This window comes from Anomalospiza imberbis, chromosome 3, assembly GCF_031753505.1.
Source record: "Anomalospiza imberbis isolate Cuckoo-Finch-1a 21T00152 chromosome 3, ASM3175350v1, whole genome shotgun sequence".
Classification (NCBI taxonomy): domain Eukaryota; kingdom Metazoa; phylum Chordata; class Aves; order Passeriformes; family Viduidae; genus Anomalospiza; species Anomalospiza imberbis.
Window position 1 is genome coordinate 105,538,512 of NC_089683.1, and position 24,358 is coordinate 105,562,869.

Here is a 24,358-nt window from a genome sequence, read left to right on the forward strand (position 1 = left end):
CAGCCACAGCCAGAACAGGTTTCTGCTTTCATATTTCCAAAGGGTTTTCAGGATGGTAACAAAAGTGGGGCTTAATGCAATGCAGGAGTACCTCTGAGCCTTGCCGCATCCTTTGCTTCTTCTGTGACAGGAGGGTGAATGCTCAGACAGGTCTGATTCAGCCCAGAGTGACAATGCCTAGATGTGCCTGCAAGGGAAAAAAACCCCTAACACATGAAAGCTGCTGCTCCTCTTGCTGTTTTCCAGCAAATAACGCTGAGAATTGTTGGAGGGGACTTCATATTAATCCAAGAGATAGTACCCTCTTTGTAGACACTACTGAGACTCACTAACAGTTTATTTTCATTGCACTGAGGGGGTTTTATCATTAAATAAGGACCCAGGATACATTTACTGTAGATTACTTTTATTTTTACTACAGCGTCGTTATGTACAGAGCACTAAGGAGACAGGGCTGACTACGACACGCTCTGCAGTAAAACCCCTCAATCCTGCCTCCAGCAGAATCCAAAATCCTGATCGACTTCCACGTAAAAAATCCCAAAGACTCTGTGCTGCTGTGCTGGTACCTCAGTGTGGCACCGACATCTTGCAGGAGCACAGCCTTGACAAGGCTGGCAGAGGCAGAAGAGGGTCTGTGTTAAAGACGGCAAATGTGGCACAGCATGATGGATGCCCAAAGTTTCAGAGTTCTTTTGGTGGCAAACCCCACCTGCAGCAGGTCCCCAAGGAGCTTGCACTGGGACTAGTTTGAGGCTCACACTGGAACCTCCTCCTGCCTCCTTACTCTTCACATCCCCAGAGGATGTTGCAGGTAGGCAGGAGAAGCCAGTTGCCTTTCTGCACTCTGAGAAAATGGAATTAAAGAGACCTGACTGAACCCCAAGCAGTAGGCAGAAATCTGGATTTGCCTTTTTCTGGACTATTCACACTCGAGATCCCAGCAGCTCTTGGTGCCCCTCCCACCAGCGCATCCCTGTGAGCTTTTGGGGGGTCCTGCAGGACAGCCACACCACAAGGTCCCTTGTCCCCAGAGAAAGGACAGGGGGCCTCTCCTTCACTGGGTGCCAGAGGCGAGGCACAGGCAGGGAGGTGGCTGCCCTCCCTCCCCTCAGCCTAGAGCCTCTCCTCTGACCACAGAGGAGCAGAGAGCAGGCGGCTGCTCTCCTAGACACACTTCAGGCCAGTGAGGAGTACAGCCGAGTGCTCAACAGGCTCTGGAAATGAGTGGAAGTCAAATAAGTTTGCCACTCTTTGTCCCCCTTTCAATATCTAGCTTTGATCAAAATCCTTGGATACTCAAGTGGTTGTTGACTTAATGTAGTAATGAGACATAGCCTTAAGTGAGGCCATTTCTGTGCCCATTCAGGCTCTCTGAGAGCAAGGGATGCAGGAGGAAAAGCCTCTCCTGGTCTCTGGGAGCTGCAGCAGAGCCCAGAGCAGAGGCCTGTCTCTGGCTCCCAGGAGAGGTAACAGGAAGGCCTGGTGGCCACAGCTACAAGAGGCACACTTTAACATCCTTTTTGTGCAACAGAGCCTCGCTGGCATGGCGCTGGGTGACACCAAGAAATCCACTGAAAACACCTCCTCTGAAAGCTGCAGCAGGTGGCCAGCTCCAGCGGGGCCTGGACACCATACACCATTGTCACCATTGCCTCCTTCTGGAGACCACTGGGGAAGAGGGTGGCAGCATCCCAAGGACATGGACTGGATGACCTTAAAGGCCCTTTCCAGCCTAAAGAGTTCTGTGATTCCCTGGGGCAGGCTATCGACCTGAACAAGGCAGGAGGGAGGGAAGAGCCCAGGAGCCCTGAAAAAAGTAAAAATTCTCCAGGTGACAGGGAGCAGCTCAGCCAATTAGGATTTTAATTCCCCTCGTTATGCACAGCCAGTCAATAAATTCTGCACCAAGCAGCTGCTCTAATTCTTAAGCCCATTAAGCCCTACATCTGATAGGCGGGCGGGAGGGGCTGCCAAGGGGCACAGACGGTGCTTCTCGAGATATGAAACATTCCCTCTTGTGCATCTGGGTCACCCCACCCAGTCCCACTCCGAATGGGTATTTTATGGAGGCAGTGAGTAAGAATTTATATAAATATCCTGCCAGAGACACATACACCACATATGGAGAGAATAAAGAGGTGGATGAGATGCGGTGAGCGAGTGCTGGTGCTGCAACGGAGCAGGAGAGCAGAGCTGGAGGGGAATCTGGGATGGAGCAACAGGATTTGGGTGTCTGAAACGGAGGGAGATGGTCCCAAAGAGCTGGGCAAGCAGCCAAGAGCAAAGAAAAGCAGGATCAGAGATGCAAGGAGGAAGAAAACTCCTGGAGCAGTACGGGAAGCCTAGAGAGGGCTGGCTGCCTCTGAGGTGGGAGGAGGCCAGGAGCCACAACAACAGTTCCTGGAGCGAAGGGGCAGATGGCTGGATCAGAGGTATTCCCCCTACTGCAGAGATGAAAGGCAGGAGAGAAAAGGGAATACACTGGGAGTGGAAAAGCCTTTGGCAGCCAAGACGGTTTTGCTTGTTAATTGGCAACAAGCTAACACATTAATTACAAGCTAACACATTAATTACAAAGTTACTGGATGGTCAGGAAAAACACTGGCAGCAGAGCAATTCACATTCCTCCAGAGACCGAACAGAGCCTACTCTAGGAATGCTGCCTCTGCCCAACCATATCCAGGATCCGAGCACCCCAAGGCCTCAGAGCCAGGCAGGACATGAACAGGGATTAAAAAACATCCCACCTTCAGTCGAGATCTCGCTCATCACAGATTAGTGTGAAAGATTAATTGCAGGACATGTGCATCCAGCCAAAATTTATTCTCTTTTCATCCCTTAGACACAAATTTGAAAATTATCTACCCACTGCACAGCAGGAAAACACCAGGCTTCCAAGGTGCTGCTCTCCCTGTCAGCTCCACAGGGCCCTGGATGAGAGAGCAGCGACGAACCCTTAAGCCTTGATCAAGGCAAGGGGCATAAATGAAAGTTTGCTCGATTCTGTGAATGCACCAGCTGCAATGAGCCTCCTCCTCTAATCCTATCCAGCCCCAAAACGTAATTTCCTCACTTGGAAGGCTGGCTGGAGCCATTCATGTCTCAGCCCCAGCCAAAGCCCAGTCTCTCTCCAAAGGCTGCTCCTGGCCTGGAAGCCAAACACGGGTTTGTTGCTGGGAATCAAATGCAGCCAGTGGCGCGTGCTGGCAGTCACAGCTCTCAAAGCCCAGCACACAGCTCCCACAGGGCAGGGACACAGTGCTGCCTGGAATCTCAGTGCCAGGCTGTGGGCTGGGGGGCTACCCAGTGGCAGCAAAGCCCCTAGGACTCCCCCCTGCTGCATCCCAGGTCTAGCACAGCCCCCTCCACTCTCCAAACCTGCCAACAGCCAAGGGGAGATACAGCAGGGCTCCGGACAGCTGCTGTACCCCACTATCAGCAGTGCCCTCCACTGATCTCAAATGAAAGAATATTTCACTTTTCCCTGAACCCCCCAGCAGCTGGAAGGTTGGTGTACTTTGGTTTGGATTCAAAATCTTCTTCCCAGAAGGAGCTTATGGGTTCAAATGCTCCAGTTTTAGGAAGAAATTCTTCCCTGTGAGGGCGGTGAGGCAGTGGCAGAGTTTTCCCAGAGAAGCTCCATGTGTTTATTGCAACTCCTGCAAACAGCACTAATATGTTTGCTAATAATGGCACAGATCAGTGGCCGCCGCTCGTAAATTAATTAGGAACGGCATCACCGTGCTCTGATTAGTTGCCATCCTTCCACCTTGTAATTTTGTCACCAGCTCACATTTCAAACGCCACTAGAAGCCCACTCGAGCAAGCTCATCCAGAAGGGGGGACCTGCAGTGCTGGGCACATGCTCAGAACTGAGAGAAAATGGCTTGAAAACCTTCAGAGCTTGTCAAGGCCAGTTTATTCAAGGTAATTAATCTGTCGTTTTAAGAGCATTATGTATTTCCTGCACAAACCAGCTGACAACAAACACGACGCTGCTGCAGAAGCGTGTCAGTGTAGCAGGCCCCAAGAACGTAAGGCTCAGGTATCAGCCTTTCCCCTCCCAAAGCACGGCTTCAGCTGGAAATTCATGGTTACGTGGATTGGCTTCTCTCCCTTGCCTGCTGGCGTTTCAACTCAAGGCTGTTTCCTCGCAACTGTGAGCACCAAGAATTAAGTGAAAGTTTTAATTCCAAAGACCACTGAACGCTCCAAATGCAAGGAATGCACCTCAAAGGCCTGTGGCTGCAGTGACAGGAGTCAATACTCCAGATCTAGAACTGCAGCCCTCACCACTTCAGCTGTGGCAGCAACACAGATGGGAGCACAGAAATCTTTCTGTCACTTCTGATTTCCCAAGTTAATAATTTAGCAGGAAATAGGGTTCCTGCGGGTCATTAGCATTAATTATTCTGCAATGCCCTGCCCCTGAGGAGAGACTGAAGACACTGTGACACACCCAGTGATGCCTGGCTACACGCTGACTACCTGCCTGTCCACCGTCTGCCTGCAGCAGAGAGAATTTTAATTGTCTGGAACCAAACCAGCCTTCTGAGGTTCTCGGGCAGCAGGCAGCAAACCCTGCTAGGACTGTTCACATGCTCACTGCACTCATGGTGCAATCCCCGGGTGCCGCTACATCAAATGGAGATCAAAAGCAACAATAGTCTGTAATCAAGGATATCTGCATAATAGTTTTCCTGAAGGATGTTTGTGCAGGTGAGCGAGGAGTAAAGCATTGTTTCATCAAACGGTAATTTCCTTGTATCTGAGAGAATGAATCCCATTCGCTTGCTGGGGTATAATTCAATTAAAGGGGAGAACCCAACGCCAGGGAATGAAATCTATCGGTTTGACTGCGATGCTGCAAATCACACCAAGCAAGAAAATGGCATTTGGTCCTGACATCATGATTTATTTCCTACTCAGTATCTTATAATTCTTACAAGATAAGCCAAGACGAGAAATTACCACGTGTGTGTGGGGGTCGTGCCTGATCCTCTTTATTTTCCCTTCCCAACTGCAGGACTGTGTGTTTCAGCCTTATCTTTGAAGAGGCCAGTAAAATAAATGGAAACATTTTACAGAGGACAAGCAACCCTTGCTCTGCACCCATGGCTGACTCAGGCATGTCCAACATCCAGCCACAACCAGCATGGGACCAGAGAGCCCCACTGCTTCTCTTCGCCCACTGCTTCTCTTCTCCCACCCCAGTCCCTGAAGCCTACACCCCCCTTTCCTCAGAAGGGTAGAGAGGAAGGAATGCTCTGCTCCATGGAGAACTCTCTCCTCTCTCCCCCCACAGGGAGAGTCCCCAGCAGCTTGGGAGTGACAGGGGAAGGCTGTCAGCTGTCCTGCCTGGATGAGGCCCCAGCATGGAGCCCTGCCAAGGGGAGGCTCTCTGTCTGCCAGCCTAGGGACACTGCCCGTGCCCCAGCTGTGCCCAACCCACTTCGCCTGCCCACATTCTTCTCCCCTCCCTTGGCAGCTGCCTGTAAGGGCAGCTCGGCTCATCTCCTTGGCTACCAGCAGGAATGCCTGGGCAGGGGGACATGTTGTGGTGCCGCTGCCCTCAGTGAGCGTGTCAGGAACCCTCATCCATGGACAATCTGTCAATTCATTGTCCACCCAACGCAGCTCATCTCTTGGGCTGCCCATGTCACAGCTGCCCTTTGCGCGGCACTGGGGGGAAGCTGTGGGCAGCATTACCAGACACACTTGGCTTCCTTCAGAGAGACTTTTTAGCTAATTGACCCTCCTTCGTCTCCTTATTTGCTTTCAGGATCTTAAAATCTTCTTCCTCTTACCATCAAGGGAGCATCTTTTCCTCTCCTTGCCCACACTCCAAATTCCTGAGCACAGGTAAACAGACATTCATTCCAGCCTGTCAGCAGGCAAGGAAAGCTAATTAAAGTATTTGCAGAACTGGATGGTATTGCAATCCTCTGCAACTGGATCAGAAAGCTGTCTGGACAAAAATAAGCAGTAGTTGAATTTATTGTATTTTTATTGTATGCAGTTTACCCCTTTACCACTACTCCCCATAACATCACTCACAAAAATCTTCCCACTCCATGGAAACTTCTTCTCACAGACCTTCCTGAAGGGCTGTGTGTTCACACAAATCTGACCTCCCGGTGAAGGCTGTTTTCTCCCAAGTGCCCTAAAATCTTTGCTAACAATGCTTCCAGCTGTGCTGGGGGTGAACAGGCAGGCTGGTAATGCTGCAGCAGAGGACAAGCCACCCCAGCACGAGTCGGAGGAATGGATGGGTGACAGTCACCTTGTGCTTTGCACTTCACCATTTACCTGCCTGTGCTTTTCCCTGTGGGAGACGCGTCTGCACCACGTCACTCCAAGTTCCACCCCTGAACCAAAAGTTAATCTGAGTTTGAGAACAAAAGCAGTGCTGCTTGTCCTTGCACACCAAGGACTACGACTATTGAAAGAGTTCCTCACTATAGGCTTGTCACATCTCCTCCTCTCCTCTGCTCCCTGCCTCCCTCCCGCCACTCCCGCAGCCCCGGGATGCTTGGCCAGGCCAGCGGGATGCTCTGGGTGAGCCCTGCTTGGAAGCCCATGGCCCCTTCAGCTCCCTAACAAGATCATCACCTCCTGCCAGAGAAGAAACTCCCATCAAAAATAATTCTTATATCCAAAACCTGTTATGAACTGCTCTTTGACACAAATGGCCTTGGCAGCCCCAGCAGATCCAAGTGCTCTGTGGGTCAGACTTGTTGTGCCTCTAAACACCTTTCTGGAATTCAGGTTTCCCTTTCCACAGAATTTGTTGTGCTCATCTGCCGACAGAATAAGGCAAAACCTGCGAAGAGCCATTTTTAAGACACCCTGAGCATTTCAGGAGCCGGGGCACCGATGTCACACACATTAACAGCTGGTGACAACCCAGAGCTGTCACATTAGTCAGTGCTGCAGCAGACAAGCATTATTTGCCCATCAGCCTTGAAAGCTATCTCCACGACCTGGGAAAGAGACGGGAGACACGGAACACATGGCTTGGATGGAGTCACACAGAGCATCGTTATCGAAGTGAAAAACAGCTCGTTTTTAAAGCTGTTGGTGGCAGAATTCTAGGTTATCCAGGTTATCTCCTGGCCCACACAAGGAAATCTTGGTGCAGCCATTATCTGAGAGCAAACTGGTTCTGTAGTTTGCAAAATTAATAATATTTAGCCCGCTAGTTTCCGTAGTAACCAGCTGCCATCCCTCCCTGCCTGCCCGTGGCAAGGTCTCTGAAGCATTTCACATAGTACTTATCCATTTTCTTGCTCTCACCTCACTCTCACCTTTACTTTCAGTGCAGAACGCAACACAATCCACCGCCACTAAAGACTAGGCTGAGAGTCAGATTAAAATTATCCCTGTTTGCCCTGACCTCTTTTCTCTGCAGGTGAGAGTGTCCCCATTCAGCAGCTAAATGAAGCAGAAATGATGGAGTGTTTGTTTTCCCTGACTTTTCCTCAGCTTGCCAGTAAATTTACAGCCACGAATATGAAGTGTTAATTTAATGTTCCCACTGAGCATCTCATTGTCAACAAAGGCTTCAAACCCTACGAGAGGAAAAGGTTAGCTCATGCAGAAAATGACCCTTATGGCTTGATTGCCTTCTGGTCCAGACTCGCTGGGAGCAGAAAGCGGAGGGCTTTGACTCGCAGCTTAATGCATTTGATGGCGATAAATGGGAGCTCTCTGCCTCAGCGCAGGGACGGAATCACCTGTAATGCTCACTTATTTGTCCGCACAGACAATCTCCACAGCCCCAAAGGAAAGTGGCCTCGTTGCGCCCCTGTCCCCCCCTCAAACTAATTTGACAGAACCAAAAAGTTAAACCCTTCATTATCCCCCAACTTCAGCGGAAGGGGCTTGCTGGCTGCAGATTACAACAGGACAAATTAGTGGTGGTGTGAAGCATGAAATTGCTTTCTTCACTTGGTGCTTCAAAACTTTAAGGCCTTGGCTCTGGTGATGTGCAAAAAAAAAAAGTTCTTCCAGGAGGAGGAAGTAAGGAAGAAAGGAAGGAGGGAGGGAGGAAAGAAGGAAGTTGGGAGGGAAGGGAAGGGAAGGGAAGGGAAGGGAAGGGAAGGGAAGGGAAGGGAAGGGAAGGGAAGGGAAGGGAAGGGAAGGGAAGGGAAGGGAAGGGAAGGGAAGGGAAGGGAAGGGAAGGGAGGGGAAGGGAAGGGAGGGGAAGGGAAGGGAAGGGAAGGGAAGGGAAGGGAAGGGAAGGGAAGGGAAGGGAAGGGAAGGGAAGGGAAGGGAAGGGAAGGGAAGGGAAGGGAAGGGAAGGGAAGGGAAGGGAAGGGAAGGGAAGGGAAGGGAAGGGAAGGGAAGGGAAGGGAAGGGAAGGGAAGGGAAGGGAAGGGAAGGGAAGGGAAGGGAAGGGAAGGGAAGGGAAGGGAAGGGAAGGGAAGGGAAGGGAAGGGAAGGGAAGGAAGATCAAAAGCCTCCATGGGATTTTTGTGTCAGAATTATACATACAGAAGGCTTCACTACCAGCACATTTAGTTACTTTGCCTGGAAAAAAGAGCTTAATACTCGCTGTAAGTAACATTTACAGAACTAAGTTGCAGACCAGTTGAAGCACGAGCAAGATCCACCATATGCTTTGTGCTATACTAACCCTGCTTGGGATCTTTAGGAAAAAAAAGAAATCCTGATGGTGGTGTGGAATAGGATAAAACAATTCAAAAGAGATTCAAATACCAGATTTTATTTTTCTTACAGCTAAAACTAAATCTGGAAGCAAGACACAGATTATGACACATGCTAATGCACACATGGTGGGACTATTCACTGGGAAATCAAGCAAAACACTCTATTAGCAGCCAAAATGCTAAAAAAAACCAAAACATCCCAACCCCAGCCAGAAGCTATTGACTCAACACCCACAAAAATGCCTTTCCACAAGCTTTTCTGAAAGCCCAGTACCAGACAGGATTGATTTGGATGGAACCTTTTTTTGCACTGCTGGCATTTGGACTTCCAAAGCCTATCTGGAGTCAGAGGAATAGGTAGAAGAAAATGTCACCAACTGGCCCAGCAGTCTGCAGCCCATCTCTCAGTGCTTCCCAAGACAGACAGGGATTTCAGTGGTCAAAGCTGAAGCACTGGCATTTCATAAAGGACCTAAATTTACACAAATGAATCTCTAACTCATCCAACTGGCTGTGCACCTTTGGGAAGTAGCCCCTCACATCCCACATGAACACCACTGAAATCACAGCCCCAGGAAAGCCAAGGAACAGGGGAAGCTGATTAGGCTCACAGGGACACAGAAGCATTCACAAAGTAACAGTGGGAATTGAATTCCACAAGTGCTGTTTTAACTGCATTTCCTTCAGCAAGAAGCAGGCGTGGGTCTTGGCGTGTCAGCACGTCCCTGTGAGGAGCAGGAGTGTTTGCAGAGAGACAGCTGCTCCCAGGCCCGAATGTTTTATTCAGTGTGTGCTGAGCCAGGCGCAGCCACGCCAGGATGCAGCTCCGCGGGCTGCTCCCAGCCACGCCGCCTTTGGGAGCCATTTGCCGGTCACATTGTCAGTTAACAGGAGTCATTTTGAAAGCAGCAATTCAGTCTCTACAGTCCTTTCCTAACAGCATTTTCAGCCTGCAATTTGGATGATAGGAAAATTACAACCCTGCTGCACTATATTATGTGATATAAATGTTATTGCAATTAAGCCGATGAGGAGAAACTCCAGAAAACAAAGATGTGTCGTTGCTGCTTTCTCCTTGTTCTCTCCGCAGAAGCTGAGCTGTTACGGAAGGTCAGTACAGGAAAAGAAGCATTTCCATGAGCTGGAGGGGCTGCAGGAGCATGGGAGTAGCACAAATCCCCAGGGACATGTTGGGATTTCAGCCAGCTCCCTAACAAGTGATTTCCCAATGGCACACATGAGGGAGAACTGCTCTGAGGAACAAGGTACAACCAAAAGCAGTTGAGGCATCCAGGCATCCTTCTGGCGATGGAATAGGACATGTTAGGGCACTCTGGAGGGGATTTCCCACAAACGATGCCAGATATCTTCATTCCTCATCTCCTCAGCACCCACCCATATTTTCCTTCTTCCAGCCCAAGCTCCAAATGCCTCTGGAGCATTTTGATGTATCTGGAAGACATCAGCCCAGGTAGCACGGCATCACCTTCCTGTGCAGAGCAGGAAAATGGCATTATAGGATACATGTGCTGTGGGTGAGCCAGCCCCAGTCCCAGTGTCACCTACAGGCAGTGCTGCTGCTCAGGAACAAAGCCTGTCCCAGACACTCGGCCAGATCTGCAAACACCCGGCACCTTCTCCCCAAAGCCTCAGCTGGGTGCTGAGCAAATGTTTACTGACAGGAGCACCAGCCATAATAAATGACTTTGATTTCACTGTTTCTGAAGAGGAAAAAAGTAAAGCAAAAAAGGAGTCCTAACACTCATCATTTACTCCAAGGTGCTATAACCAGGTAGAAACTTGTCTTTTATATGCTGAACTGTGTCCATGAAAACACATTATCTTTAAGTGGGCACTGGAGGAACCACACTCAACATTGACTTCTTCATGCCATCGCTAACACTGGATACTTCAATCATTTGAAGGTTTAAGTGGAGATTAGCAGAGACCTCACCTGCATCTCTCTCTGGCAGTTCAGCATGCTTTGGGCATGCTCTGCAGCAGCAAAGCTCCTGAAAGGCAAAGCCCCGAGGAAGCCCTGCAATCTGCAGAACAAGGTCTCTGTCACAAAATCAGAGACTGGAGAGGCACGTGCCAGATCCCGCTGCTCAGGTGGCTCCCAAAGGGTGCTCAGCTCTTCCCCACCCAGCTGCAGATCCGAAGCCCCACCGGCACCTCAGCAGAAATCCTGTTTCCTCAGCAGTGGACAAGCTCAAATGCTTTAAGAAATATCCCAAGCCACTCTGCCACTCAAGAGGCCTGAGAAGCAAGACAGTTATTTCTTCCTTTTTGTTCTTTTTTTTTGGGCTCCCAGGCCAGGACACTGGAGGATTCCAGAAACTGGCAACGACATGTGGCTTCTTTGAACATTCCTTCGAACATCAGAAAGCTCTGGAAAGCACTGGTTCACACTGTTTTGAGTGGAAGGTCTCCAGTCCTCCAGGAGACGGAGCAAGTCCCTTGCTGGCAGGGAAGCCAGGGTGCTTCCCAACCTCTGCCCGGAGCAGGGCACGCAGCTCAGGCCCTGCTGGCTGGATGCTCCCCAGCCCTGTGGAAACCCTCCTGGTCCTGCCCCGTGCCCCGGCAGTGAGGGACTGGCAGCCACATGTCCCTAATGGCCAGCTGCAATGTGCTGCCACGTCCAGCTGATTAGCTGTGGGTGATCCGAAATGTCAAACCATTATCTGCGACAGCCACCGCCACCGGCGCACAACGCCCTCCTAATCATGGCCTTACTGGTGGTAAGTGGGAAAGGTGATGCTTAAAACACAGAGAGGAAATCAGCCTGAATTACTGAAACAAACCAGCAAACCCCTTTGTTCCTGTCAGCCTTTCCTAGGCTGGTGGAGGGCTCGTGTCCTCGCAAAGTGATTTGCAATGTTCTAACCAAGATTAAAGACATTAAAAGCCTCCTGTCCTGCCCCTACACCCAGGTACCTGCACACCTGCCCTGCTATGGGTCCGTAACCTCTGCTCTGTGAATGCTCCCATCCCCATCCAGGGGTGGGAGCGTCTGGGAGGAAAATCCTGCTGAGGGCAAGGGGGACAGAGCTCCTCACCGCACCTGCAGTCCATGTTCAATGGAATAAACACCCCCTAGTGCAGGGCAGGACAGGGGCAATCAGCTCCTCCTCACATCATTTGCTTCCAGAACACAGCTTCTGTCTTCATGTACTCTCACTCCAGCACTCTGGAATAGGCAGCTTGCAAACACTTCTGGCCAAAACCAGACCCAAACGATGCTGCATTCAGCTACCGTCATGACACTTCTTATGATTTCTTGGGAAAATGTTAATTTGAAACATTTCTATACTCCATGCCAGTGCCACAGCAGGGAATAATCGCCCCATTTCAAGCTCAGAGCAAGGCTCAGATATAGGGAAAAATTAAACAAGGATAAGAGCAAGAAACCGTTAAATGTCAAAAATATTTTACTGCCAGTTCAACAACAAAGTCTGGAGGAGATAAGTCTGTGTGTGTACTAATGTTATATAAAAAAGTAATTATTCAGCCCTGGGAACAGAGCTATTGATTCCAGTAACAAAGGGCACTATATACACTACAGTGGGTTTGCTCTTTTTAGCCTGGGAAAATTGATTTTCTTAAACTTTCCCTTGAACCTGCAGTAGGGTTTAATCTGAATCTAAAGGAGCCTTTTAACAACTCCCATAAATTAAAACGATATCTCTTCATTTGGCACATTTTGGGTTCCTGCTGTTCCAGCAGAACCACTAGAAACGCTGGAGAAAGAGGTGGGAGGAAGTGATAATGGCATTTTGTGACAGCTTCCCTGCACGTTTGTTTCCACACATTAGAAATAACATGTATACATTTAGACGTTTGTTTTCGTACATTAGAAACAACATGCAAACATTGAAAGTAAGTGAAGCAAAACATAAGACAGCTTAATACTACTGCGAGACTTAAAGGCTGAAATTTAGCAGGGGAAGAGAAAGATGAAGGCTGTAGCAGTACAGGAGGTAAGATGCTCCTCAGAACCAACCTGGGAGCCAAGAGCAGGTGTGGCACAGCTGGGAGGCACCGCTGGGCCCGCTCTGCTGTCACACTGGGCACTGAAGCCCCCACAGGTGCCTGACCCGTTTTGGTTTCCCACTTCACCAAAGGCAGATGGCACGTGGAGGATCACCCGTGGAGGGGCTCAGGCGTTCAGGCCATACGCCTGGATGGCCCAAGGCTGGCAGGGGACAGCCCCGTTTGGATCCACCCACAGGTAAAGGGAGGTGGTGCCCAGCCTGGAAACACCCAGACACCTGTTTTACATTGTAGGGTGCCTGAGGACGCAGGCAGGTGTGACCCCTCACACACCCCATTTCTGTGACCACGGGTGAAGGTGTGACCCCTCACACACCCCATTTCTGTGACCATGGGTGAAGGTGTGACCCCTCACACACCCCATTTCTGTGACCATGGGTGAAGGTGTGACCCCTCACACACCCCATTTCTGTGACCATGGGTGAAGGTGTGACCCCTCACACACCCCATTTCTGTAACCATGGGTGAAGGTGTGACCCCTCACACACCCCATTTCTGTGACCATGGGTGAAGGTGTGACCCCTCACACACCCCATTTCTGTAACCATGGGTGAAGGTGTGACCCCTCACACACCCCATTTCTGTGACCATGGGTGAAGGTGTGACCCCTCACACACCCCATTTCTGTGACCAAGGGTGAAGGTGTGAGCCCCTCATGCATCCCATTTCTGTGACCATGGGTGAAGGTGTGACCCCTCACACACCCCATTTCTGTGACCATGGGTGAAGGTGTGAGCACCCCACACACTCTCTCTCTGTGTCACTGGGTGCCACGGAGATGCGACCCCTCACACAGCCCATCTCTGTGTCACTGGGCCCCGTGGAGGTGTCACCCTCCCAGGGCTCAGCCAGTCCCTGCCCACTCACTCATGGTGTGCCCGCGGGCTGTTTACAGCTCCTGCACACCGCCTCCTTTGTGGTCCCACTGAAAACCCACAGTGTGCAGCACACCACTGTACATTTACGCTGTTGTTTTCCCCTCAGTAAAGCAGTAAATGACCTTTTATTCAAACAACAATTCCTAAAACAAAACCAAAAGCCAGCCCCTGGTCAGATGTGTGCGCAGCGAGGCAGGGTTTGTTATTTAAGCAGCAGCCAGACTGTGTGCTATGCAAACAAACCCCACGCTCTGTTCTCCCAACCTCCTGCTGACTTTGCAACTAATTTTGTTAGCGAGGAGAACACACTGCGCCTGACATCAATGCAGCAAAGAGCCCAGAGACGTTTGTTCATAACTTTGTAACAAACATTGATCAATCGATTTTTGCCCGCGTGGGGAGGGAAAAGCCCACAAACAAAACAAAACACATATGGGGAGATTTTTTTTAATGGCACAAAGGGCAATTAGGAACCCAACTTTCCAGTGAAATGAGATTCCTTACAGTCCTCTGTGCTTTTAAGTCTTCCCCATACGCTCAATGGAAGCAAAATCTATTGCAAAGCCTACAAAGGAGGAAAAAAATCAGCTGCAACCAAGAGATGGTTGGTGGGCCTGGTGCAGCATTTCTGAATGCAACAGAACAAAGACAGGTGAAGGCTCCTGACAAAGTGAAGGACACCCTATCCCACGTGTACAGTCTTTTATACTGTGTAGCAGATCAATGCAGAACCAGCAAAACAGAGAAAACACTAATTAGCTATCAATAACTAAGTGCTGTGTAAATGGTGCAACATGAGCATATTTACTGAAGCCCACTCCTCCAGCTGTGCACCACAGCAGCACAGATGGACCCTGGAGCTCCTCACCTGGCCAGGCAGGATAGGTGGCACCAGGATCCATGGTGGCACAGCTGAGCCAGCCTGCATGCTCTGTGGTGCAAATGTGCCCTGTGGTGTCTGGAACAAGCTGCTCCCCAAGCAGCCTCCCAGCCACTGGCACTGTGGTTCTGCTCAAAGGCAGCTCCCGGGCACATTTGATCACAGATCTAGGCAAAACTTCATCTGAGCATGTTTCAGCCAAGCTCCAGCCCTCAGCCTGGACATTTCATCTCCATGCGTAACACTGCTGCCTGGCCCTTGGCAAGTGCCCGGGATCCTGCCTGCCCTTTTCCCAATGTGTTCCTCAGCACTGTGGGGTCAGCAGCCTCCCACCCGTCTCCTGCACAGTGGGACTGTCCGACAGCCCTGGGATGTTGCAAAGACACAAACCCACCTGGAACGGGAACTCCCGCAGGAGGGACGCTGAGCCTGGAAACCAAACAGCTTGGACACTGCAGGACCCAGGGAAAACACCCCCTCCATGCAAGAGGCCAGGGCTGCCAGACACAACTCCAGGGAAAACAGCATTTTGATTTCAGATACAACAGCAGCCAGTGGAGAAGAAAGACGAAGCACAACTTCCAAAGTTTACTCTTGCAGCCTAACTAACAGCTCACAACAATACTTCCTTGGCAAGCGGCTGTGACCTTATTTTTCCTTTGGAAACAGCCCTGAGGTTTCACTGATACAGCCGATCGCCTGCTCATTAGCACGTCCCCGAGCAGGGAAATGCCACGGGGTGATTCCAGCACTGCCAGGCTGCTCCCCGTGCTCAGCACACGGCTCGGGGAAGGCGCTGCCCAGACTGTGTCCCTCCAACGTCGTGACATTTAGCCGGTCCCTGGGAGCTGCTGAGCCACTGAGTGCCTGGCTGTCAATCTCCCGCTCTGCATCTCTGGGGGCTGTAAGAGCCCCTCACAGCAGCACCCCCTCCCAGTCCTGTCCCTCTGCCCGCGTGGTTCCACACAAACCACTGAGACCCTTTGCTCCAACTCCAGCCCTGCAGCCACTCTGCCTGGAACTGCCTGAGAGCAGGCGGTGGCACTGGGCAGGGAGAGCAGGGTTTTAAAGCTGCCCCTGATAAAATGAGTTCTCCTAATAGTTCTGAGCACTTCTACACTTATACTTAAAATTTTTATAAAACAGCATAGCCTAAAAGATTTCTGGTGGTGGCTGACAAGAGAAAACAGGACTGTTTTCTATAGATTGACCAGATGAGTACTTGCCTCCTGCCGTGCTCGCAGGCTCAGGGGCTCAGCCCCAGTGAAGCAGCCTTTCCCCAGGGCTGGCAGAGGCTGCTCTGGATCGTGCAGGCTGGGGAGCCAGACAGCGGAGCACAGCACCACCATTCATCCCGGCCGAGGGCTTTGGGAGCCCTCTCCCCTGCATGCCCTGCTCCAGGCCGCAGCCGTGGACAGAGGCGGCACAGTCCGGCCGGCATCTGGCCCGCGCCCAGCCGGCGCTGCGGCTGCACAAGCTGCATTCTGCCCTGCTGCTATTTACTCACAACTACAGATGTTGACATAACAAAGAGCTACAGACAGACGGACAGAACAGCAGCAGTGTTGCGGCGCAGACACTGCGGGCTCTATTCTTCAGGGAAGCGCCTCTGACTTCCCCACCCAGGCCTGCGATTCCTTTGGAAATCATCTGGGCTGGTGAAGCTCGCTTTCCTCTTGTGGGACAAAACTGGTGTGAGAGAACATCAGCTTTGCTGTTTGTCCCTGTGCTGAACGGAACTCTTATCAATCCACAGAAAAACCAATTGTTTCAAATCAAGGGGCTGAAAGCTTGGGGATGCACTGGCAGTGTGCAGCTTCTGCTTATCCTTCTGAGGGACCACACAGGGAAAATCCTGGCTTTGTACTCTTTAGAGAGCCAAAATTAAAGGGATGATGCGTTCCACAGAAAAAAAAACCCTCATACCTAAATACTTTTTGGGACACGCCACCTTGCATTTCAAAGCCTCGTATCTACAGCCAAAAATGTTCAAACAGCAAAATGAAAACATTCCGAAAAACACAAGAGAGTGGCCAGAGGGGCAGAAGCACCTGCAGAAGGAGGCCAGAGCTGGGTGTGGGAGATGTGCCAGCAAGGCTGGGCAGCCCTGCCCAGAGCAGCACTAACCAGAACTCGGCACAGACTGCGCTCAGTGCTGCTCCGAGGTGCTCCGTCCTGCTCTCCTCCTGGCCAAGACGTGCTGGGATGTCCTGAGAGCCCTGCCAGCCTCGTGCTGCCAGTGACAGTGATGCAGGCACTGACCCCCGCTCCGAGTCCATCTGGGAAAGCCACAGCCCCACGCCAAGCCCCGCAGGTCCGGGGCACTGCTGCGCTCACGCGCCACGTCCCCTCAGACACCGGGCTCCCACAGGCAGGCCGTGACCACCCGGATGCCTCAAGCACCATGCAAGCCGGAGAAGGGATTCACGTTTTTAAACAGTTGCTTTTTTAAGCTTCTGGTGTGAAACAAAGTTCAGATCTTTCACGACTGGTAGGAAAAGATATTATTGCCTGGAACCATGCCCAGAAAAACTCAAAGCTGAGCTTCCTCCCGCCTGTGCTGGCTGCCAGCTCCCAGCGCTCCGCCATGATGCCATCTGGTGCCTACAGGCAGAACGGCCAGGGCTTCTCCTGGGCAGAATCTAGGAGATATTCGGGGAGGAATCAACAGTCCCCAGGCAATAACTCACAGCATTTGTTCTGCTGGAAGATTTACATTGCCCTTGCACTGCACCAGTGTGTCTGAGTGCCTCAGGCTGGGCTGCAAGGAGATCGTGGGTAACAGTCACACCCAATTTTGAGGCTGTTGCCTCCCCTGGATGGGGATTTGCAGTGTTGCACTGCAGATATCCCTGCTGCCGGAGAGCTGCCCTGGCACGGCATGAGGCCCGGAGCAGCTGCCCATCCCACAGCCACACACCAGTGGTCCTGAAGGGGCTGTAAAGAGCCCTTCTGAAGAGCAAATAAATGAGTTGACTTCATAAAGAAAAGCAGGGAGCAAAGTGTCCTCCTTCCCTCAGAGAAATGAGACTGATTTTGAGGTAGGTGGGCTTTGGAGGACCTGACAGCAGCAGCTTTGTGTAGGATGTTCCTCAGGCTGTGGCTGGTGCAGGGGGTGGCTGGTGGCCAGCAGACCCTGTGCCAGGACAGTGGCCACAGGCGAGCTGCTCTGACTGGCCCTGTCACCCTCCAGAGTCCCCCTCAGGATCCCAGCACCTCACAGGTCCCTCCCCTGTACTGGGTGTTGCAGCAGGCATAGCTGGGGACATGCCAGTTCTGGGAGAACCCAGAATTCCCTTAAATTTCGCCTATTTTGCCATCTCCAAAGCAATACAACAGGAAATAAACTCAGCACCATTTTGGAGATCTTGCAGGATTGCTGTTTCCTAGCATCCCTGGGGATCATCGAGACCTGCCACTTGATTTACACTGGATAAAACCAGTTTGTCCCCATCACCAGTACACTATTGCTTGGACAGCACTCCGGTAAGTCCTGCTGTACCCCAGAAATGCACTCCTTCCTTCACCATGCTCTGCAAATATTTCCCACCACAGGCCAGGGAAAGTGGAGGAGAGGGGTGGCTGGATCAGGAGCTGGAGAGCTCCTGCTGTGAGCACCAGCAATGCTAGATGCACAGAAACCAAAACAGATCCCCAGGGAGGAAAGGGGAAACACGAGGCAAGATGTTTTCCAAACAATCCACAGGGAGCATCTGAGCCTAAAGCAAACACACAAACTTACTGAGTATATCCACCAGCACGAAATAACATAGGAGGAGGAGATGTTCACCCCTACAGCTTTTTTTTTTTTTCAGTCCCGGGAAAACAAAGCTACATTTTTAACATGGAAAAGGTGCTTGAAATCCTGCCGCAGCTCCTGTGGGAGGCCAAGTGTCCATCCAGCCGCATTTCAGGGCTGAGTGACTGATCCCTGAGAAGCGCCGGGCAGTTTTATTTCCTGGTGCACATTGCCACCTCGTGGCTTTCCTCCGACTTCCAGAAGAGGCTGCAGGAGTCAGAGCTGCATATGGGAAGTTGTTTGGAAATACTTCCATTTGTTCCATCACAACCTGCAGATGCAGAATGACCAGACTCTGAAATAACACTGATTATGTTAAGAGCTCAGCTTCGGCAGCTTTAATTCCATAGCAATGTTTTCCCCGGTTGCAGTTTGTAATTGTCTGACATTATGGTAGGAGATAGAATCAGGCAAGTAAAGAATTTTACATAGAACAACTAGAAATAATTAATTAAACCCCCAGCAACTGCATCTTCCGCATTTCTCCTGTTCCTCTGCTAATTCCTGGGGAAGTTAAACAGGTATGTTAGCTGCATAATTACTTGTTTGCAGAGGAGGTTGACACTGGTTTACAGAGTACAGACAACCATGTAATTCCTCTGTAGCTACATGGTAATTATTGCACTATTACAGAGTAATTAAACATGCAAATAAGCATTAAACCAAGGGGTCTGTATGGTTGCTGCCAACAACCGCAGGACAGAAAATCAATAGTAAATCAAATTATAGTGTATTACAGCAGTACCAGCTATAGCAGGTAGTTAAAGAGCATCATCTTTTACACTGCAAGCCTTTGTAGCTTTTCTGGCTGCACAAGTGTCCAGCCTAATGACCCAGGAGAGATCTAATTTTGCAAGTTCTCTGAGTGGGTTAATCATTTTGCCATCCCATTATGCCTTTCCTTTTCCTGAGGATGGGAACAAATCCATCACTGATTCTGAGACTGGAACAAACCCTCCAGAGAAGAGTTCTCTGGAGCTCTGTAACACATGAGCCTGGCTTTGCCCCAGTCAGTTTTTTTAACAGATAAATCTGAATGTGAACATACCCGTCCAGCTGTGAGCTCGCTGCCCTAAACACAAAGTTCTTTGCTGCACGTCAAGGCCAAAATGTTCACAACATCCCTCAAGCCTGAGCTACAATGAGACCTCAGACCATGTGCAGGGGTAGAACCTGACAAACTCAAATCTCAGGTTCATTTTTGCCCAGAGATTCTCCTCCTGCCTTTTTTACTTTTGTGAATGTTTGAGCACAACCTACCCCTAAAATTAGGGGGGTGTGTATGAAAGAGAGATCACAACACACACTGGGACAGAGAAACTTCCCCAAGTAAATCAGTTGTACTTTTACTCCAAGTTTGCATCCAAGCCTGTGAGCCAAGCAGGCTCAGAAGGACCTACACCTTTAACATCCTTTCCTAGGGATGGCTCCTGCAGGCACTGCAGTCCTGAGGGGAGTTGCAGGGATCTCTGCCCAGTCATGCTTATTAAAAGGAATATCTGCCCCAAAATAGCAGCTCCCTCAATTTAGTCAGCAACTTACACTGCAGAAGCATCTCTGCTATGCCCTGGCTGTGAACAGTGATGTAGCCTATGCAAGTAGGCTCTTGCACTAGTCCAAAATGCACAAAACCAGACTTGAGGCAAGCTGGCATGAGCTGTGGCCACTGCATTTTCCGTAACTACTTGACACACATGCCACGCTTTTCCAGTCATGGCTCTTAATGTTTGACAAATAAATACCATAAACCATTTACACCTAGGGCAAAAATACTGCAGTTTCCATCTTCTTTTGTCCCCTCCAGTGGGCCCTTTGCAGGGCTCAATCTGCTGCAATCCAGGGGAAGCTCTGCCTACATCCCAGGGGAACCTGGATCAGGGCCCAAGGTAAAGGCAGGAATTAATGAAAGCCATTTCCCCTGCACTTGTCTGCAATGAGCTGCTCCTCGCAACAGTTGCCCCTCCTGATGCTGTGCTGCCATTGCCAAGGCACAGGCACTTGGTTAAACCTTGTTCAGAAACCCTAGCACAATTTTAGATACTTATACATATCCATTCCCAGTGACCAGCTGAAACAGACACGTTTATTTTGACCATAGACAGACTTTGAGATGCGTACCAAGGCTCTTTGACCCTTGGTTACCTTACTCGGTTTCCAAACACAGAAATCCTGCATGGTTTAAAAGCAGGCTCTTACTACCTTTAATGCTTATATTTGTTGAGGCAGCAACCATAATCACAGCCACTGTTACCCTCCCCTTGCTCTGCCCCCTCACCTAGCAACCAGTTCGAGTGCTGCCAGAACTATTCTTGGCCTGCCAAGGAAACTATTTCTGTCCCCTGGATTTCATTTCCTAGCAGAGTTTAATTTATATTTTGATGCTTTCTGGTTGTCATGAAAACCCTCCTTCCCCTACTAATGACAAGGTAGGCTGCAGCCTCCTGCTTCCACTCTGCAGATCCCAGCTTCTACCTCCATACCTGGGACTGCACCCGTGGCTTGCTGAGGATCACTCACTCGTCAGCATGTGTGCCAAAAATAGCATCTTTTCGGGTTTCATCCATCGGTATCTCACAGGAGACTTCTCAGGAGAAAGGAGTTTTCCTGCCTGTACACTGAGGACAAATCCATGCAGCTGGAGCTCCCTGCAGAGGGAGCAGGCTCTCCATCCCATCACAGCCGGGGATGTGAGTGGAAATCCCAACTTTCAGATAAGCACATGGCATCTGTCACCAAACTTACTTGCAGTCCCTTGCCAGCTCCATCAGGGTAGCTTGCTCTTTGCATACTAAACAGAATTCTTGACTTGGGCTCCAGGTTCCCTCCCTCAGCACTACTGGCATGGGGCACACCTGGAGATGGGAAATAACTTTCCCACACTGCTAAACTTTTCTAGAATATTGGTCAAGCAGTGCTGGAAACAAGAGCTTTGTGCCAAGGGACTTGGAGGGGGTCAGACTATTGCATTGCTCCTCCCAGGGCATCCTGCTCCAGCATATGCTGGTTCTTGTGGATACCCACAAGAAAGGAGGGAACTCCTGAAGGCAGGTAGGTATTTTACCTCATATCCCCAGCACAGGGCCCCTGAGTCAGAGCAGCACTGCAGGGACCTCCCGCACCCTGCAGATACCCATGAGGTTCACCTGTATCCTGCTCCCCACAGCTCATGGTGCGTCACTCCCAGGAAGAGACCAGGCCTTGCCAGTGGCATCACCTGTAATGCCAAGCAGGTGCCAAAGGGATTTCCAGCTGCCAGGAAGAAGGAAATACCTATGTCACGTGAGCCCAGCACATGCCATGCACAAGTGCTCGCAGCCAGCAGCACCGGGGGTACACAGGCATGTGGCATGACCTGCTTTTACCAGGTCTTTACCTGCTTTTTACACCAAAGCAGCTCCTCCACAGCTCCTGAGGACCTGCTCCCAGCACCCCAGGCTTCCCTACTGCTCTTTTGTGCCTTAGGAACCTTCAGAGCACACCTACCCCAGCCCTGGGTTTTGCCCCTCTGCCTCCTCTCCAGGTAACGAGGAATGCAGGCAAATCCAAGGCAGAGCAGGGAGGGGGGCTGCAGCCTCTTCCCCTCAAATACAGCTTTCCCTGCACGGGGTGCAGCTGGGCAGTGCATGCAAATAATTTGTCAAACACTGAACTGGAACTGTGGATAAGAATCATGCTTTTTGTAGAGAAAATTGAAAATGAAATAGTGCCTAGAACTGCAGCTATTACACGGCACATTATCTTGGAGGGCTTTAGTGTAATTTAGATAAAACACCATATCTCTGATTTCAGAAATGTCAACATCATTCTAAATGTACATGTGTTTTTCCATCCGTTTCCTGTGAAGACTTAGAACTCCACGAGCCCCTCTCTCTTGTTCTCTCCATTTCTTTTTAAATTGGCAAATGAGTATTCCATCTTTCAAAATTTCAGGTACGTTGTTATATGTGGGAAAAGTGCATGTTCAGAGATGGCCCTGAATGGCTCCATTATGGATCTCATCAGCTGCGACACGCTTTCTGAAATAAAATCTATGCATTTGGATGACACAGAAAAAATTAATACCAGAACAAGGATGAACTGTTTCACTTCCCTCCTGTGCCCCTCGTATTCATGTTGCACTTCATACCTAGTGCTCTACACCTTTTCTTCAAACCTCCTTCAAAGAGGAAAACACACAAACTGCAATACAGAAAATTCCATTCAAGCATACAAATCCCCCTTTTTTTGGTGGCCCAGGTTATCTGCAGAGGCTGTGCAGGCTCCATCCTTAGACATATTTCAAAAGCCAACCAGGCACCGTCCTGAGCTCCCTACTCTGGGTGTCTCTGCCTGAGCTGATCCCCAGAGGCACCTGCTGGCACCACCCACTGTGTGGGCTCCTGTTTCATTGTAAGTTCATTGGAAAATGTGTACAATCAACATTAATTTTATCAGGTTCTTGCCATCTCCAACGTCTGATCAGGTTTCAAGAGTGTCTTACACTCTCCTGCTAATTGTCCTCCAATGGCTCCACACTGTTCTCCTGGGAGACGGGAAAACAGGGTTGGCACAAAAAACCACGGGGATGTGCCTCCTGCAAATGCCAGAAAGACAAGAATGAGGAAGGGAGGGTTAGGCAAGGAGGCTTTGCTGTCGTAGCTGTTGTACTTCCAGCACCACCAGGCTTGGCTCTGCTTGCCTTTACCTGAATCAGCAGCTGGACAAAAGGAACAGAGTTTTTTCCCCCAGCACATTTACATTCTCATTTAATTCTCAGCAGCCCCTCCTTTCCCTACCCGGGAGCTGGAACACACAGCCTAGGCTGCGGAAATCCCCACGCATTGTGCAGGAGGGTCATGGCAGACTCTTATCCTGGTTAAAATGCCCTGGGAGTGGATAAAGGTGCAGATCCCTACCACATGGCTGCTTGCAGTGACACCTGAGCACCCCAAGTACTTGCGGCTGTCCACTACTCTCAACAGCGTACGACATGAATAAATAAAGACGTTTCTAATTAGATTAAGGCTGATCAAAAATACATAATGAATTTCCATTCTTCTTTTTTACAAAGCCAAACACTTTGTGAGACGAATGCCATCGCCATCTAAGCCTTCAGCTTAGCCTTCAGCAACTCCTTACATTAAGCCTTGCCACTTGCCACTTCCAAAGTGCCATGGACGGTTCTGGTCACCGAGGCCACTGCTGCCAGCTCTGGGCACCTTCGCTCACCACTCCTGCACACACACATGGAATCAACCCAGGGAATGCTTATAGGGATGCAACTTTGCAGCTTCAATTTACAAGTTTATTAACAGTGTCCCTGCAAAGATCAGTTATTTCAGTTGGAGCCCTAATTAGCAATGAATTCTCATTATTTTTCATTGAAATCCCAAAGCAGCTTTGGCACATTCTCTTTGTTCTCTTGAAAATGGGGAAGTCGAGAAGCGTAAGGAAGATAAAGACACAGCTGATGATATACTGGGGGGGGTGTGTTTTCTCCTTGAGCCATTCTTCCACTTTAATATATTTTGCAGCAATTTTCCTTATTATTTAAGATTTGAAGAAATATCTATTTCCATAAATAAGCACTAACACCACTGTTGGCTGCCCTCCCTACCCTTCCCAGAAGGACATGTCCCTAGGATAAGGTGCACCCTGTGATGAGGTTGGCTCTTCATTCTGTGCTCAGGCAAAGGCTCCATCAATGTCCAGAGGCATTTTCCAAGTGCAGGGGCACGAATCCAAACCATGGCCATGAGAAAAGGCCTGAGAAACAGCCAAGCACCCCCGGACTGCAGTGCAGCAGCTATGACAGGGAAATGTTAATCGGGGGAGAGCTTTGCCAAAGCTTTCATTAGCACTGATGAGGTCAGGGCCTGGAGCAGGCAGCTGGCACTGGCACTGCTTCCTGGCAGCTCCAAGGATCAGCTCAGGCTCAGGCAGAGGTGGCTTCGAAGGTGATGGGCTCTCAGAGGCTGCCTGAGCAATCCCCCTAGATTTACTGCACTGTGCTTGTCAGGCCCTCACTCTCATTCCTTCAGAGATGTAAATGCAAAGTATCAAGCAACTATAAATCGAATTTTTCCTTGGGTTT

The 24,358-nt window shown here is 50.2% G+C and overlaps 2 long non-coding RNA genes across 2 annotated transcripts in view; one reads left to right on the forward strand and one right to left on the reverse strand.

Annotated features, from left to right (window-relative positions):
* The window catches only part of LOC137471737 (uncharacterized), a 47,409-nt gene extending 29,739 nt beyond the window's left edge, over positions 1 to 17,670 (reverse strand). The window contains exons 1-2 of the long non-coding RNA XR_010997810.1: positions 17,177 to 17,670; positions 92 to 187 (exon numbers count right to left, since the gene is read on the reverse strand). This is a non-coding gene — a long non-coding RNA (uncharacterized lncRNA). The remainder of the gene's footprint in view (positions 1 to 91; positions 188 to 17,176) is intronic.
* A 2,023-nt stretch (positions 17,671 to 19,693) lies between these two features.
* Positions 19,694 to 22,340, forward strand: LOC137471738 (uncharacterized). The gene is made up of 2 exons (XR_010997811.1): positions 19,694 to 20,972; positions 22,216 to 22,340. It is a non-coding gene; the product is annotated as an uncharacterized lncRNA (long non-coding RNA).
* The last annotated feature ends 2,018 nt before the right edge of the window (positions 22,341 to 24,358 follow it).